Source organism: Lepidochelys kempii, chromosome 9 (genome assembly GCF_965140265.1).
Source record: "Lepidochelys kempii isolate rLepKem1 chromosome 9, rLepKem1.hap2, whole genome shotgun sequence".
Lineage (NCBI taxonomy): Eukaryota > Metazoa > Chordata > Testudines > Cheloniidae > Lepidochelys > Lepidochelys kempii.
The window spans coordinates 4225307-4241715 of NC_133264.1; positions in this window are offsets into that span (position 1 = coordinate 4225307).

Below are 16409 nucleotides of genomic sequence, written 5' to 3' on the forward strand. Positions count from 1 at the left end.
CTGCAGCATGAGGATTTGTATGTCTATTATGATAAATAGAGGCTCTTATGCTTTAGGGTGGTTCGTGCGGGATGCTTTCTTCTCTGAACCCAGACAGATATGATGAAGGGGGAAGGGCAATGACCCCATTTCCTCCTCACCCTTTTGGGATGGCTGGCACCTCCAGCACCGCTCAGAGGGAACAGCGCAAGCACCAGGGGACTGCAGTAACTATGCCCTGAGGGAAGAAGTAGCTGGGTACAGTCTGGCTCTTGCTGGCAGGTGACCTGACACTGGAATCCGCACTGGGCTTGTGATCACTCTCTGCTGTTCGTGCAGACGTTATAAACCCCGGAGGACTGAATGCAGAGTTCTGGCTCCATTGAATTCACTGGTTTCAGAGTAGCAGCCGTGTTAGTCTGTATTCGCAAAAAGAACAGGAGGACTTGTGCCACCTTAGAGACTAACCAATTTATTTGAGCATAAACGTATGCTCAAATAAATTGAATTCACTTAGGCCAGGACCTCATGGTATCAGTGCACAGATCTCCTGGGGTGCCTTTGCAGGGGTTTGTTGGAGTCAAACCCAGCAGCAACAGCCATTTATCACACATATTCTATTGCTTCCAAGATGGAGTCTAACAATCCCATAATCCTAGTCTGCCAACTTCCCAAAATCCATGTCCAGGTGGGGTGAACTCTGGCCACAGACATCTCATTGGCTCATGAACAGTGAGCCTGGTCCAGAGCATGACTCTGAAACTAACCTGCCAATGTCCCTAAAACCTAGACACACACACCTGCCTTTGGTGAGAACAATAGAATAGAACAAGTCTGGAGATCAATCCCGGCCATTTGTAGATAAAAGGTGGCCAAAATAAAAGCTGGGGGGTGGGGGGAGGAACTTTAGGATCATCTAACAACCTTTGTTACTTATAAACTCGTGTCTTCCATGTGCATCGTTCAGTTAACTTAAAACTTGCAGCTCCCCACAAGTCCTGACCGCCACAAGTCCGGGGCAATGTAGCAATGGGGAATAAAATCTCCGTCACACAGCTGAGAAACTGGAAACTAGACAATAAATCCACTCCAAGTTACTGAGGTCCTGTGGACTCTGCCTGGGGGAACCATGCTGGAGGCAACTTTCTTACAAGAACTGTGTTTAAGCACAGATTCACTTTCAGAAGCAGTGTATGGATCCCAACGCATCTGACCTTCATCTTCACTGGAAATTGGGTCAACGTGGGAAGAAATCGAAAGCCAGCATTTTAACTCTAGACTATTTCTAAATCATTGTCCCTTTCCCCCAGGAAACTCCACTTCAATCCTCTTAGAGCCAATCAAGTCTCTGTCTTTATCTTCAAGACATTCGAGTGCCTGGACCCAGCATAGCTACGAGAGCCTAAAGCCCCAGGATGAAGACCATGATCAACAACTTCACATTTCTGACCCCATAGAGCTCAATAAGAGTAAACCTCATCTGTGTAGGAGACAGAGTGTTCTCAGAGGCTGGTCCTAGGCCATGAGCTCCCACAGGGACTAAGGACCATCCTACACCTCCCCACCTTCTGCTCCCTATGCCAGGTGCACTTCTGCCATCTGCCTTCACTAACAAACAAAGAGCAGTGTCAACATTTAAAAAAAATCCTCCCCCTCCCCCCCTTCGTCCCCCAGAAAACCCTATTGAAAGAAAACACACCGCTGCACACACAATTCTCCCTCTGGGGAGAGGATGAACCACATGGATAGATGTTAATCACGTAGCTTTATGTGCTGTTGGAAGGTGCTCAGATGCTACAGTGCTGAGGGTGGTGTAGGAACCTATAGGGAGGAGAAGAGAAGAGACGAGAAGAGAAGAGACGAGAAGAGACGAGGTTTCTACTCCTATGTTCTTCACATTCCCCATTACACTCATTCACTATGCTCTTCACTCTTGAGTTCCCATATCACTGCTGTCACCCTTCTGGCCAACAGAAATGGGACAACCTTTGGAGTTGTCCGTGCAGCTCCTTAATCAGCAGAGGGAAATGTTTAGCGATGCTCGGCACTCGAAGCAGGGGATGGAAAGGAAAACACCATCCCTCCTGCTGCAGTCGGTAGCAATAGCTGCCACTCGGTAGCTACTAAGGGTTGGCCAATATTTCTAGTATTGTCCAGCTCTATAATTCTCAAATTTCAGCCCGATGGCATATCAAAAGCCCAAAATATCCATCAACCAACAGCCAGGAGCATCCTCTTTAGGAATTCCTTTGTGCTTGGAAATGTGGATACAAATGTCACTATCTAAGGGTTAAGCTACACAGATCTGGAGGATTTTAATGGAAGGAACTAGTGGTGCGTATTAATCCATCGCATTGTCTTGAGTTTCCTGGGCTGCATGCACCCTGCCCCATTACTCTGGCATGTCACAGCCTGCATGGTTACAAGACATTCCGTACTCATAACCAGCCATCGCCTGGCAGCTCGGTGAACCTGCAGATCCAAGAACTTAAGGGAAAGAAAAAGAATGGCATTGGAAACAAACATTTCTAACTCGGTGTTCAAGCTGCATCTTTCAAATAAAGTCAATTAAAAACAAATGCATTTAAACTAGAGATGGGCCAGAACCACAACCTTGAACGCAAATCACTTAAGGGATACAGGATTGAACTGAAATAGCTGAATCTAAATCTGCCCTCTGGTTTTGTTCTGAGTCTTATCTAATTCCCCAAAAAGGCCTATTTTCCCAGTTCTTTTATTATTTATTATTTGTATTACCGGAGCACCTAGGCCATGTATAGAAACACCCTGCCCCAGAGAGCTGACAATCTATGACACAAGACAAGAGCTGAATACAGACAGACTGGGGAGCACAAAGAAACAATATTGACAGAGTGTCCTCTTATGCATGGCATAAAAAGGGTCCAAAGAGCCTGTGACACACACGATCAAGATCAGAGTAAAAGAAAGCTGGAGAAACAGCATCTCAGCCTTCTTAGGGGGAGAAGTCACTCACACAGGTCATCTAAATGGCTCAGTCCTAGCGAGCTGAAACACAGAGAAACCTGAACTCGTATTAAAAGGTGGTGAGTCAGCACAGGCCTGAAAAAGGCCCCACATGTCCTATGACTGACTGAGATGGCTGTGACCTCACACCCTGGTTAGAGGGCAGTTCTAGTCTGAATGTGGCTAAAAAGTGGCAGAGATCTCACTGGCACAGCTGATCTCATCCACCCAGCCACTGAGGTTCCACATCTACGTGGAATAAAATTAACAGGTTCGTGGTGTGTGCTGTAAAGGTTTCCTCAGCCTGAGTGGGGCATGGCTGTGTTACTGAAGAGTGGCACAGCCATAATGGAACTGGGTAGCCCAAATGACACAGAACCTGAGGAAACCTTTATACCACATCACACCATCATGCTAATATTACAGGTTACATGTATGAATTGGCATATAAATCTATGTATGATTGTGTGTCTGTCTAGAGAGACAGAGAGAGAGACACGCGACTGGACAATAGTATTTACATATTATAAAATTATCACATGCATATGTATAATCCCAGTAGATATCATATGAATAATCATATAGCTGTAGCTCACGCTCAAATAAATTGGTTAGTCTCTACGGTGCCACAAGTACTCCTTTTCTTTTTGCGAAGACAGACTAACATGGCTGCCACTCTGAAACCTGTCATATATAGATTGTAGAGATACACACCCACATGTGCACTATGGGGCAGAGGGGCCATAATGAGGCAGAAGTGCCTCCCCTGGGAGAGATTTCCCAGTACAAATGCAGTGGAGAGAACCGTACGCAGCTTTACACTTCCATCCTCAGTGGGGTTGGCAGGGGGACTAGCCGGAGTACTCTGTGCTGTGGTATTTCACGGCTGGTAAGCAGCCCATGGGCAATTGTGGTAAAGATGCTGCAAGGTAAAGCAGCCTCGGTCCCTAGAGCAAGCCAGAATGTAACAGGTACATAGGTAGCACAACTCCACTTTTGCACCCCCTTCCATTGTCTGCGCCCCATGACACACAGAGTACAGAATGTGGTCCTATATCTATAATCTAATCCATCAATGGTTTGCAGAATAGAGCGGTCATTTTCATGCGTCGCTGTGATTACAGGTTGCTTGGCAGGACAGCCCTTGCTGTATTTCTTCATGCATCTGAAGAAGTGGGTTTTTTACCCACGAAGGCTTATGCCCAAATAAATGTTAGTCTTTAAGGTGCCACCAGACTCCTTGTTGTTTTTGTGGATACAGACTAACACAGCTACCCCTCTGATACTAGCTGTATTTCTAATTTTCATTACAAAGAGATGACTCCAATGTGTGGGTTTTTTTAATAAGGCCTATTGCTTTAGTCTTTAGCATCCATGTGATGCCAAGAAATGATTCTAGGTAACTCCACATCCTCCCAGTCCATCCTGCAATTTATGCTGGGCCCCAGATCACAGGGAAACCTGGACTGCAAACTCTCAAGGGTCCTTCTTTTCATCATATACAGCGCCTAGAAGAGCAGAGTCCTGCTCTCTGACCGGGGCACTACTGCAATATAGATACGGAGCAACAATAGCAGCTTGTCAGTCCTTTCCTGCATAAATACCCCTGCAGCACTGGGCCTCTTCGGCTCAGACTTTGCAAGAGTCAATACTGTCATAATAAATATGTCCACTAAGAGACAATCAGTGCACATGACTGTAAGAGAGACAGATTTGTGCTGCAGCTGAAAGTAACTCACAGAACCATGAAATGACAGCAGAAATACGAAATAGTGAAATCTCTCCAGCATCCCTCTAGGTTAACTGCTGGAATGTTGTTTGTCTTAGAGTCTTAAGAACTAGTGTTTCTCAACAGGAAGGCCTGTCTGGAACCCAGACAAAGAGGGCTCTGGCTCACAAGCCCTTGAATAACCTCATCACTGGGTCACGGTGACCCTTACACATTCAAGAAAACTAGCAGCCAATGTTACTGCACAGCAGTTAACTTAATTCCCTTGTTGAGATGCCAGATGAGCTGAGCCAGAGTGGATTCTTTTGAGGTAACAAGAATGCCCCGAACTTTATTTCCCTTTTAGCTTCTTATTCCAAGATTTACGTCACTGAACAGGTTTGGCTGTTTTAAGATTCCATCGCATTCCTCTCCATGTCCAAACTGTTCTTCCAGTATCGTTTTAAATTGGCTGCTGGTTTCCAATGAGTGGATTGTGAAAAACATGAAAAACTCTGCCAGAGAAATTGTCCTTTTGCATATAAAACTTACTTTAAAGAGGAGAACAGGATTTTTTGGAATTCAAGATATTCTTCCCCACCTCTCTAATATATACAGTATAGATAGATAGATAGATAGATAGATAGATAGATAGATAGAGTGTGTATGGGGATGGAGAAAGAAAGAGAGAGAGTGTATGGGGATGGACAGATGGATAGATAGATATTGTTTTGCTAGTTGCAATCAAGAAGCCTGTTAAAGTACAACCTGAAATGATAGTGGCTAAATCATAAGGGGATACAAACATAGCCCCACTTCTTCTGGCCATTTTCACATGTATTTACTGCTAGCCTGTTTTTCTAGGGTCTGGGCAAGGAATGGTGAGAACTCAGGACCCCAGCTCTGCTACTGAAAAGTCGCTCGGACCAGATCCACCAAGGTATTCAGGCATTCAGTGCCCATTGATTTCAATGGACTTAGTCCCCTAAATACCTGTGAGGCTCTGGGCCTTAGAGCCTGATTCAGCAAACCAAGAATCCACCTGATTCAGTGCCTTGCTGAATAGGTGCCTTATCTTGTCTGGTCCACAGCTTACCCCTTCTTCCTGCACTGATATCCAAGCTGCCATAGGAGGTGCGATGCATTCATGTCATCAAACTCTTTGAGATCCTTGGAGAAAAGAAGTTCTATATAAATTATTCCTGTAGATTACCACCCACAATATTCTTTTTAGTCTATTTATAGAGAACCAAAAGTGTGGTAGATGTCCTGAAAAGCTTACAGTCTAAACAACAGAGATGGAGCATAGGGGTGCACCACAAAGCCAGGGGATCGCAGAGTGAAGTTTAGTACTGTTTGAGTGTTGTCATGCAGGGAGTATGTTTGTGTAACTGTGCCCAGCGATAAAACTACCATTGTACACTGTGGGTTTAAAGATGGGCATATTGATCATGCCTGCACCCAGCTGACTACACTGATTGCTCAGGGGCACCTTGCAGGAGTGTGTAGGTTCTTCCCACCTGCAAGACTGGCTGGGATCGGTGCCGCTCATTGAGAGCATCTGTAAAAACAGGAAACTTCTGAAGATCCTCCAGAAGACATTTACTAAATACATGCAGCTCCCACCTCACCCCGAGGGACTAGCAAAATCATGGGGGGAAGAAAAGAGTGCTGAAGGCAGGTGCTTTTTTATCTGCCTTAAGTATTTATGTGGCCTCCGACACAGTGGAATCTGAGTACCTTCCAATCTCTTAATGCATTTATCCTTGCAGTGCCCCTGTGCGGCAGGGCAGGCTGGAGGCCCCATTGTACAGATGGAGAACCGAGGCACTGAGAGACTAAGTGAATTCCCCAAGGTCGCACAGGTGCAGGAAATTGAATCTGCGTCTTCAAGATCTCATGCTAACCAATGGGCCCTCCTCCCCCCTTTTCCTGGCCACTCTGCTGCTCCCTTCCGGGTATCTGGAGAGAGAGAAAGCAGCTTTGGTAGGGACTGCAGAGATTCCCTCTGCACCTGAGAATTAAGCAGCATGACAAAGGAATCTGCAAGCAATACCCGGCTCCTCCATCTCAACAGGCAAGAGTCATCATCGCTACTGCTGTGGGCTCCAGGGAAACTCCCATATGTTTGTATGAAACAATCAGGTAACTACTTGCCCTTAGTTGAAAAGTGTAATATTTTTTTCCCTGGGCGTCTGACTCAGTGAGATAGATGGGACCAGTGTGAAAATCGACACCATGCTGGTATAACATGCATAACCCTTCACAGCCACTTTTAAGAACAGCCATACACACACACACATCATATATGTATATATATAGTTCATTATCCGCTTGTACAAGACCACTCTATTAAATGCATATTGTTGACGTGACTGTATTTGCTCTAAAAAAGGGGAGGGGGGAGTAAAGAAAAATCTAAAATTTAAATCCAAAATGCAGCCCAAGATACCATCCTGCTTCTTTCCTGTTTTGTCAGCTACCCAATTTCCAGTGCCTTCTTACACAAAAGGACCAGGAATTTCTTACGTCCATCTTTTGGGAGGCAGAGTTCTGTGGGTTTGAGCGGAGCACTGACAAGCGAACAATTCCCTTAATATTGCTTAATGTTTCCTAATCGGAAGGGAGATGAGGAGTCCAGTCCTGCTCCCGTTGCAGCGGACATGCTCAATGGTAAAACTCTTGGTATCTTCAGTGGGAGAAGGATTGGGGCCCAGAGCAAACTGTCAACATGCCCTCCATGCATCAGCACCTACAAGGGAAAGGATTGCATACAAAGGGTTGTCCTGTCACACTGTGGGAAATTCACACTGACATCTCCCTTCAGTCTGAACTAGTCTCAATAATTTTGCAGCATTCCTGCTTTAGCTAATCTACTGGTTCCCAAATTATGGTCAACAGATCATCTGTGGCCCAGGGAGCTCTTGACGGTGGCTTCCAGAATGCATCCTGGGATTGTAGTATTGGAGGGGAACTGAGTGCAGGATGGAGTTGATGTCTTACAAAGCACTGTACAGAATGGAAACTTCAAAGAACCCTGTGCTGATGTTCTACAGCCACATACCCCCTTCTTTTAGCATAGCACTTTCTCCAGCCCCTGTGAAGCCTCACTGAGAGTTTTATCTTATTCTCATTGCTGGTGAAAGGTTTTAAGTTGCTGCACTGCCTTTGCTGAGAGCCTATCAGGAATAATCACTTGAATTGCTACAATTAAAGCAGTTTCTTTTTCTCTTGCTTTGCAGCAGGCGTCTCAGTACTCATATGTGGTGGGGACGCAATACAGATTCTCATGACAATAGGTAAGTAGGTAGGTAGTGGTATGTGAGAGCGAGCGAGACACATTCATCTCTTTCCTTGAGGCAACGTCTTTACTTTTTCAGACTGGCACGCGTCTCTATTTTGGATAATAGAGGTAATTATAGCTGGAGTGTTCCTACTGCAAATCCAGCATGCAATTACAGAAATCTTATTGCTCTGAACCAGGAGAAAATGTAAGGGTGGATTATGGACAGACTATGAAAATCACACTCCTTGTCGTCCACTGCTTAAGTCAACGACTCAGGCAGCCTTCTGCTCTCCCCAAGGACCTATTTTCCTACACGAGATATAAGCAATTGACACTAATTGCAGGGGTAGGCATGAGTATCCTGTGGTGTAAGAAAAGAAACACCAGAAAGCAGTTCATCGAGATACTTCAAACCTTTCTAACACCAAGCAAAAGCTTGTGATATTTTCTAAATTCTGGACAATTAAATTCTTATAAAACCACAGATCTGGATGCAGAACATCTTATGCAACTTGGATGAGATATTTTCTCCCTGGTGTAATTACTCAGAAATCTATTATTATATTTTATGATGAAGCCTAAAATGTACAGCCTGTAGCCAGTTAAAAATATAGATTATCCAATGTATTCCCATCCCCTTCCATCACATGTATTTAAAAAAAAAAATGCAAAGTATAACTCCTGGGATGTTAATGAACATTGCACATGGGCAGCTAAACAGAAACTAGGCCCAGATTCAGTTTACAAGCCAAACAATTTTAAGGGTGAAATTTACTTCTGTGCAGAAAGCCAGCCTAAGGCTTACACATCTCTTATGCCCTACAAGACTTAGGGTATGTCTACACTGGCAGAGTGACAGCACCGGCCGTTACAGCGCTGCTCAGAGAGCGCTGAGGGGAAACCGCTGTCGTGTGTTCACACTGTCAGCTGCCTGCGCCCATAACGTGTTCACACTTGCAGCAGTATTCGGAGCTGTGCACTCTGGGCAGCTATCCCACAAACCAGCTCTTCCTCTTCTGCCGCTAAGAGTTGTGGGAAGGTGACAGGGGTCGCGGGGCATCCTGGGTCCTGTCCCAATGCACCGTGATGCGTTGCTTCACACCCCAGCAATCCTTGGGCTTCCGTCTGCATTTGGGAGCCATCTTTCAACAGTTTGTGTACTGCGCGTCCTGCCTCTTCAGGCTGCAGCAATGGATCCCACTCTGTTGACCAATATGCTGCTCGCTCTCACGAACACGTCACGAGTGGCAGTGGAGTTATTCCTTAAACTACAAGGCAAGAGGAGTGCGACACTGATCTCATGCCATAGCTAGTACACGTGGCGAGATTGCTTGTGGCATTCACGGAGGTGCTGATCACAGTGGAACGCCGCTTTTGGGCTCGGGAAACAAGCACTGGGTGGTGGGATCACATGGTGATGCACATCTGGGATGATGAGCAGGGCTGCAGAACTTTCAGATGAGGAAAGACACATTCATGGGGCTGTGTGATGAATTCGCCCAAGCCCTGCGGTGCAAGGACACGAGAATGAGAGCTGCCCTGTTGTTGGAGAAGTGAGAGGCAATTGCACTGTGGAAGCTGGCTACTCCAGACTGCTGCCGATCAGTCACTAACCAGTTTGGAGGGGAAAGTCGACTGCTAGACTCATGTTGATGGAAGTGTGCAGGTCCATTAATCACACCCTGCTCTGAAAGACCGTGACTCTGGGCAACATGCATGACGTGGATGGCTTTGCACAAATGGGCTTCCCTAGCTGCGGAGGGGCGATAGATGGCATGCACATTCCAATTCTGGCACCAGACCACCTAGCCATCAAGTACTTTAATCGCAAGGGGTATTTCTCTATGGTCCTCCAGGCGCTTGTGGATCACCGTGGGTGTTTCACGGACATTAACGCAGGTTGGTCAGGAAAGGTGCGTGACGCATGCATCTTTCGGAACACTGGCCTGTTCAGGAAGCTGCAAGCAGGGACTTTCTTCCCAGATCAGAAGATCACCGTAGGGGAAGTCAAAATGCCCATTGTGATCCTGGGAGACCCCACCTACCCTTTAATGCCGTGGCTTACGAAGCCGTACATGGGGTACCTTGACAGCAGCAAGGAGCGGGTCAACAACAGACTGAGCAAATGTAGAATGACTGTTGAGTGTGCTCTTGGCCATTTAAAGGCCCGCTGGTATTGCCTATGTGGGAGGCTGGACCTGGCCTTTGACAATATTCCTACGCTTATAGCTGCATGCTGGACGCTCCATAATGTTTGTGGAGGGAAGGGTGAAAGCTTCACTCAGGGCTGGACTGCTGAGGCTCAGCGCCTGGAGGCTGAGTTTGAGCAGCCAGAGAGCAGGGCTATTAGAGTGGCACAGTGCGGGCCCATCAGGATCAGGGATGCCTTAAGGCATCAATCTGAAGCTGCAAGCCACTAATATTTGTTACTATGCTCAGGAGTGCCGTGCTTGTAATGCTAGGAGGTGACTGTGATTGGTGCAGACGATGCACTGTGAAGATTTAAGAAAATTGCCGGTTGCTCTGCAGGGCTCTGTTTGTTTTCAATTAATGGAATAAAGATTGCTTTCAAACCAAAACAATTATTTTATTAAAAAACAACAACCGGAGGAGAGAGACAAACAAAAAAAAAACACATCAGCCCTGAGGGGGATGGGGGAAGGGAGGGTCCCAGGAGGAGGTGGTAGGGTCCCGGGATGGTTAAAGATTTGTGTATGTCCAGGTATCACATCCAACCTTGTCCTCTGGAGTACAGTGCAGCAGGTACTGTACTTCTGCAGGGCTAAACTTCAGAGGGATGGGTGTTGAGTGCAATGGGTACTGGGAGTCTGCAGGGCAGGACAGGGATGGGGCAGGAATGGAATGCCGTGGGTACAGACTGGAGCCAGGAGGTTGATAAGAGTGTGTTGGAGGTGTCTGGGGGGCACATGGGAAAGAGTTTTGCGACAGTGGCTGCAGGGGAGGGCGGGCGCGGAGCTGCTCGGTTTGCAGTGCTGGTAGCACCTGGAGCATGTCCGTTTGGTGCTCCATAAAGTTTAAGAGCCGCTCTGTGGCTTCATTCTGGTGAGCCGTGCTCTCCCTCTGGTCCCTCGTCTCGCTGTCCTGCCACTCCTTCAATTCTTGTTTTTTGGCCACGGAGTGCCTCATGACCTCACGCAGAAAGTCCTCTTTTGTTCTTCGTGGTCGCTTTCTAATTCTGCCCAGCCGTTCAGCTGGCGATAACAAAGAGGGAGGCTGGGCTCCCAAGGTCACATCCGTGAAGCCAAAATGCAACATTTTGCAGAAGTAATATTGTTTGCAACACACAGACCACTGATTTAAAACACAGCCACTATTCACATACCTGTCACTAACTGGCTGACCCCAGGCAAGCAGACATGAGCCACAAGACCCCCAAAATGGTGAGTAACTGCAGGGGCAGGGGAAATCAGTGTTCCCGGACCCTACTGGACACGTGGCTCTTGGGGAGAGCTAGCGCGGGTGGTGGTTGGGGGGGAGAGAGCTAGTAATCATTCCTGTCCCCACACTTTTCACAGGCTGTGTTCATTATGGAAGCTATCTCGTTGCTGAGGGTGAGCAGGGAATCAAGGGAGGGTCTTCTCCATGACTGCAGCTTCCGCCCTGGCCCTTACGCGGCTCACCTATGTGCTGCAATGGTCCCTCCCCTCCCCCAATGACGGCAGAGTGGTGCGGGAAAGTTACCCTTAATGGGGCAAGAAACAAAGCAGCTCTGATAAAGAACCTGCGGCAGCGGATTGCCCAATATCTCCATGAGAGTTTCCTGGAGATCTCTGAGGCAGATTCCCGTGAAGTGAAGGAGTCAATCAACACCCTGTTCTGCTGCTCAGACTAGGCATGTGGTGGTACGTGCATCATACAGACACAAGCCTGCTTTCTGCAACCCTCCTGCCCCCAACAACTCGCTTCAGTGATTCCCAAAATCAAACCACGTATCAGGGGCCTCCTCTCCTGTTTGCGCTTCTCCAAGATCCAACAGTTGTGACTGGCTAGCCTCCTCTGTGGTAAAGAAGAGCTCCTGGCTGCATACATCTCTGACCTCCGAGTAGTCCTCTGCCTCTGCCCCCTCCACATCCTCGTCCAAGATTTCCTCCTCCTGGCTCGGTCCACTCTCGACTGACACGTGAGCCACCAAAGTATCCACAGTGGCCTTCGCAGTGGAGGTGGGGTTGCCATCGAGTATCATCTCCAGCTCTTTGTAGAACCGGCAGCTTGTGGGCGCAGCACCGGAGCAGTGGTTTGCCTCCCGCACCTTGTGGTAGGCGTCCCACAGCTCCTTCACTTTGACCCTGCACTGCAGTGTGTCCTGGTCACGGCCCCTTTCTGGCATACATTGTGAAATCTGGCCATAGGTGGTATAATTCCTATGGCTGGAGTGTAGCTGGGACTGCACAGTCTCCTCTCCCCAAATGCTGATGAGGTCCAGCAGCTCGGCATTGCTCCAAGCGGGGGATTGCCTGGTGCGTGGAGCAGACATGGCCACCTGGAAAGATGCGCAAGCCAACAGGAAGGGGACTTTGGAAATTCCCAAGGAATTTACGGGGTGGGGCTGATGGTTGGTCACCTGAGGGCAGGGCAGTAGAGTTCAAACCGATGACCAGAGAGGCAAGAACAGGCATCGTGGGACACCTCTCGGAGGCCAATCGCAGGGCTGTAATCGACCAGGGTGTCTACACCAACACTGTGCAGTACGTGGCTTGGCAGTGTGCACCTCGGGAGTTACAATGCAGAAAGCTGCTTTACTTGCAGAAACTTGCCAGTGTAGACAAAGCCCTAGACACCACTTAAATTCTGCATCAGCCCCTAGGTGCTGTGCTGGCTCTTTGCCCAGAGGTGACTTTCACCCTGAGTTAAGCTCGGATAATCATTTGGAGTTTCTATCCAAGCAGTTCTTTCCAAATATGCATTGAACCTGGATCTCTCGAGACCAAGACCAGTGTTTCCTTTTACAAAAATTACAGGAGGACTTGTGGCACCTTAGAGACTAACCAATTTATTTGAGCATGAGCTTTCGTGAGCTACAGCTCAAATAAATTGGTTAGTCTCTAAGGTGCCACAAGTCCTCCTTTTCTTTTTGCGAATACAGACTAACACGGCTGTTACTCTGAAACCTGTTTCCTTTTAGTGGTCTTTGGATCAAACCTTAGTTACAGCCCTGTCACCTGGGAGCATTTTATTATTGACATCATTTGGAGTCATGCAAGCTTAGTCAAGAGTCATGAGATCTTTTGCTTCAGGTCATCTACGGATCGTTCAAAGCAGAATTGCTTATTCAAAAGCCATGAGTCAGGCCCTTGAGAATCATGAGATTGTCTTAAAAACTCTGAGATTTTTAAGCAGTAATTAATTCAGGGTCCTTTTTACTTGCCTTTTGGTTTTGGAGCCTCTTGGGGGGAACGTGGGTCCCATTTTCAAGCTTTTGTTTGTAACAGTGAGGGCTAGAGCTTTTATATACCTCTGAGAGCTGAAAGCCTCGTATACTCACAGAGTCCAGGAGTAGGGTGTAAAAGGGTATGCACCCGCTATAGTGCTCTGCCTCTGTTTCCTCTTCTCTCAGGGCATAAGGTATGAGACAAAATTTCCCCAGCCTTTTCTACTTTATTAAGTCCACAAAAATTTGAAATAAATTCCACCCTTCCACCCTCACTCAGAATAAAGTCTCTCAGCCCTGCAGTCTCTCCACTTGCTTCCCGGGGGCTACACAACCCTCCTTCTTGGGCCTGTGTTTCTGGGCTCTCAGCAGCTTCCCCAGGCACTTCCTTCGAGAACCCTTGCAGCTCTTTCCCTCACCTCCCTGGGCTAAGAGAGAGATTCCCTACATCGCACCTTTCCCCCTGCTGCTGTCCCTTTATAGGCCCTAGGAGCCTTTCCTTAAGCCCAGCACTGCAGCAAGTGATCAGACACAGGTGCACTGGAGCCCACTCTCTCTTAAAGCGGGGATCTCTGAAAAATACCAAACATGGCCAGCTTCACGATGTCATGGTGAGCGCTGGCAATGCTGCAAGAGTGACTCTTCCCCCTTTGCCCATAGACAGCAGTTGGCTAGCAGAATGACAAATCCGCAACAGGATTCCAGGCTCCAAAATTGGATTCGTAAGTAAACCAAATCTCGGCGTGCTCTGAGACTCACCCATCCTTAAACGAAGCATTTTGGCTGGCCTGGGTTTGTTTCTCAGCTGGAATGACTAGGATGAGCACTCCACCCCTTCTTTTTTAAATAGATTTAAGCCACACCATTTAAATTACTCAGAACACGGTGCAAAGGCCATCAAGGGAGGATTATGTGTAACAGAATCCCAGCCGAGGTTAAAAGCTGGACAAACTGCCCCTTTAACTCGATGGTGGACCATGGGCCTTTAGCAAATCAACCTGCCCAAATGAAATGACTTAATTATGTCTGTCTGTATTAAAGGTGATGTGGGAGGACTTCAGTCATTACTGGAAGAGGTCCCAAGGGAAATGCCTCCGTTAAGCTGGTAGGAAGCCACCGACTCTGGATGGAGCAGACAGGAGAGCTACTATGGACGCAGGGTTTAATTAGCAGGAGGCGTGAAAAGCCAGCGATCCAGCCCAGCATTCTCTGGATTTCGTCTCTGGCACATGAAGGGTTTGCCTGTTCCCCACGAGCGCATTCTATTTTGGAATGTGTTCATTGTTCGGATGCTTCGACACAGCTGTGCCCGTTCATTCACCGCCCAACGTGTCACTCAGCTGAAGCACAAGGCTTTGGGGGAGTGTGTGCGCAGGCCCGGGAGGGAGGGAGGGAGGGAGCGAGGGAAAGGCAGCGTCAATGTGTCAGATGTTTGGGAATGTCGGGCGATAGATGAGATCAAAAACCAGAAAGGAGGAATCAGGAAGGGGGCAGTTTTTTACAGCACAAAGGCTGCTACTTGAGTGGAGATTTCGAGAGTAATCCCCAGCCATCCTAACCGTCACCATGTTGGTCAATAATCCAAGATCTTGGATCAACAGCTTCCCTTGGGCTACAGTAAACAGTGAGCATCCCCAAGCAGCAAGCTGATTGCTCCCTCAAGCCTGACACCCAGGGCCTAGGCGGTACCCAGGAAGGATGCTAGGCAGAGATCTAGAACGATGAAAATGGACCCGCTGCAGTCCCACCCTCCCTCTGCTTCTGAGTTTAGCACTTTCTGCAGTAAGTCAACAGCCACATGTGCAACTGAAGTGTGGTCAAGCCTTGCCCCGGGATGTGTTAGTCCGTCGGTGCCCTGCCCTACTCCGGAAGCTGTGTCAGAGCTGAGTTGAGCCCTGCGGCTGCTGGGGCAGGGCCCCATTTCCAGGGAAACAAGGTCCACAGGGTGCTGGGAGTGACTCACACGGAGATCATTCCTGTAAGAGAAAGAGGGAAGGAGTGGGTCCCCCACCTCTTCCTCAGGGAAGGATCGGCTGACTGCACAGTGGGGAGGTAAAGCAGGTGTTTGGGCTACACCCATTGATTTGAATGGGAACCATCCCTGCAGGTTTTATCCCTGGCTCTTCCATTTCCTGAGGCTAGCAGACTGGGAATGTGGCAGGGACATTCTGTTCCCTGACGCATATATTCCGCTGCCTGGAAACCACAGCAAAAGCAATCTCACACGTGGGGACGCCGATCGGCCTCTGCATGATGGCATCAGAATGATGGTGCTTTGCTGGGAGCACACCAAGGCACCATGGCAGCAAAGGAGGAGCATTTTGTCTCATGTATGTGGCATATCAGGCCGCACCAATTCTCCGTTCTAGAGCCCCTCATTGCTTTGGAAACAGATCTTGCCTTTGAAGCTTCGCATCTGGGAGCAGCTAAACCCGTCAGATGGCAGAAGCCATAACATCCCCAAATTCACAGTCCTGGGCCAAATGCCACAAACAACCTGCAAAGTCATATAGGGTTTCATTGGGTTGCTGGTGAGTTTCCAAAAATGTTTTCCCACCTTAGCAGAACTGAATCTCCAGAGTTGAAATACTCATTGAGGTGCTGCACGGCCACATCAAAGAAGGAGTTGGGCTCCGGGAGTCTGGCATAAATATCAGGGCCTAGCAAGGGTAACCTAGCGGCATCAGAGAGTCGCTTGATCTACACGTTGTTCTGAAAATACCAAATCAAGCCTTGCCAGGCAACGGCTGAAGGAGGTGCAGGCAGCAGGGGCTGCAGAAGAGAAGCACTTGTCACCAGATAAGAGGGACTCTGTTTGGTAAACCCATACCACACCCTGTGAGGTGCAGAAGGTACTCATTGTGACCCCTGTTTTAGAGCTGGGGATAGCGAGGCAGGAAGTGGTGCCTCTGTTTTTGGGTGTTCATCTGTAGATTCCCAAGGCCTGGTTTGCAGCCGTACTGAGCCCCGGCGGTTCCCACTGTCCCCCGTCAGAGTGTAGGGGGCTCAGTATTTAGAAGCCCCTTCTGAAAATCGGGCCCTAAGCATTTTGCCCAGGTTCA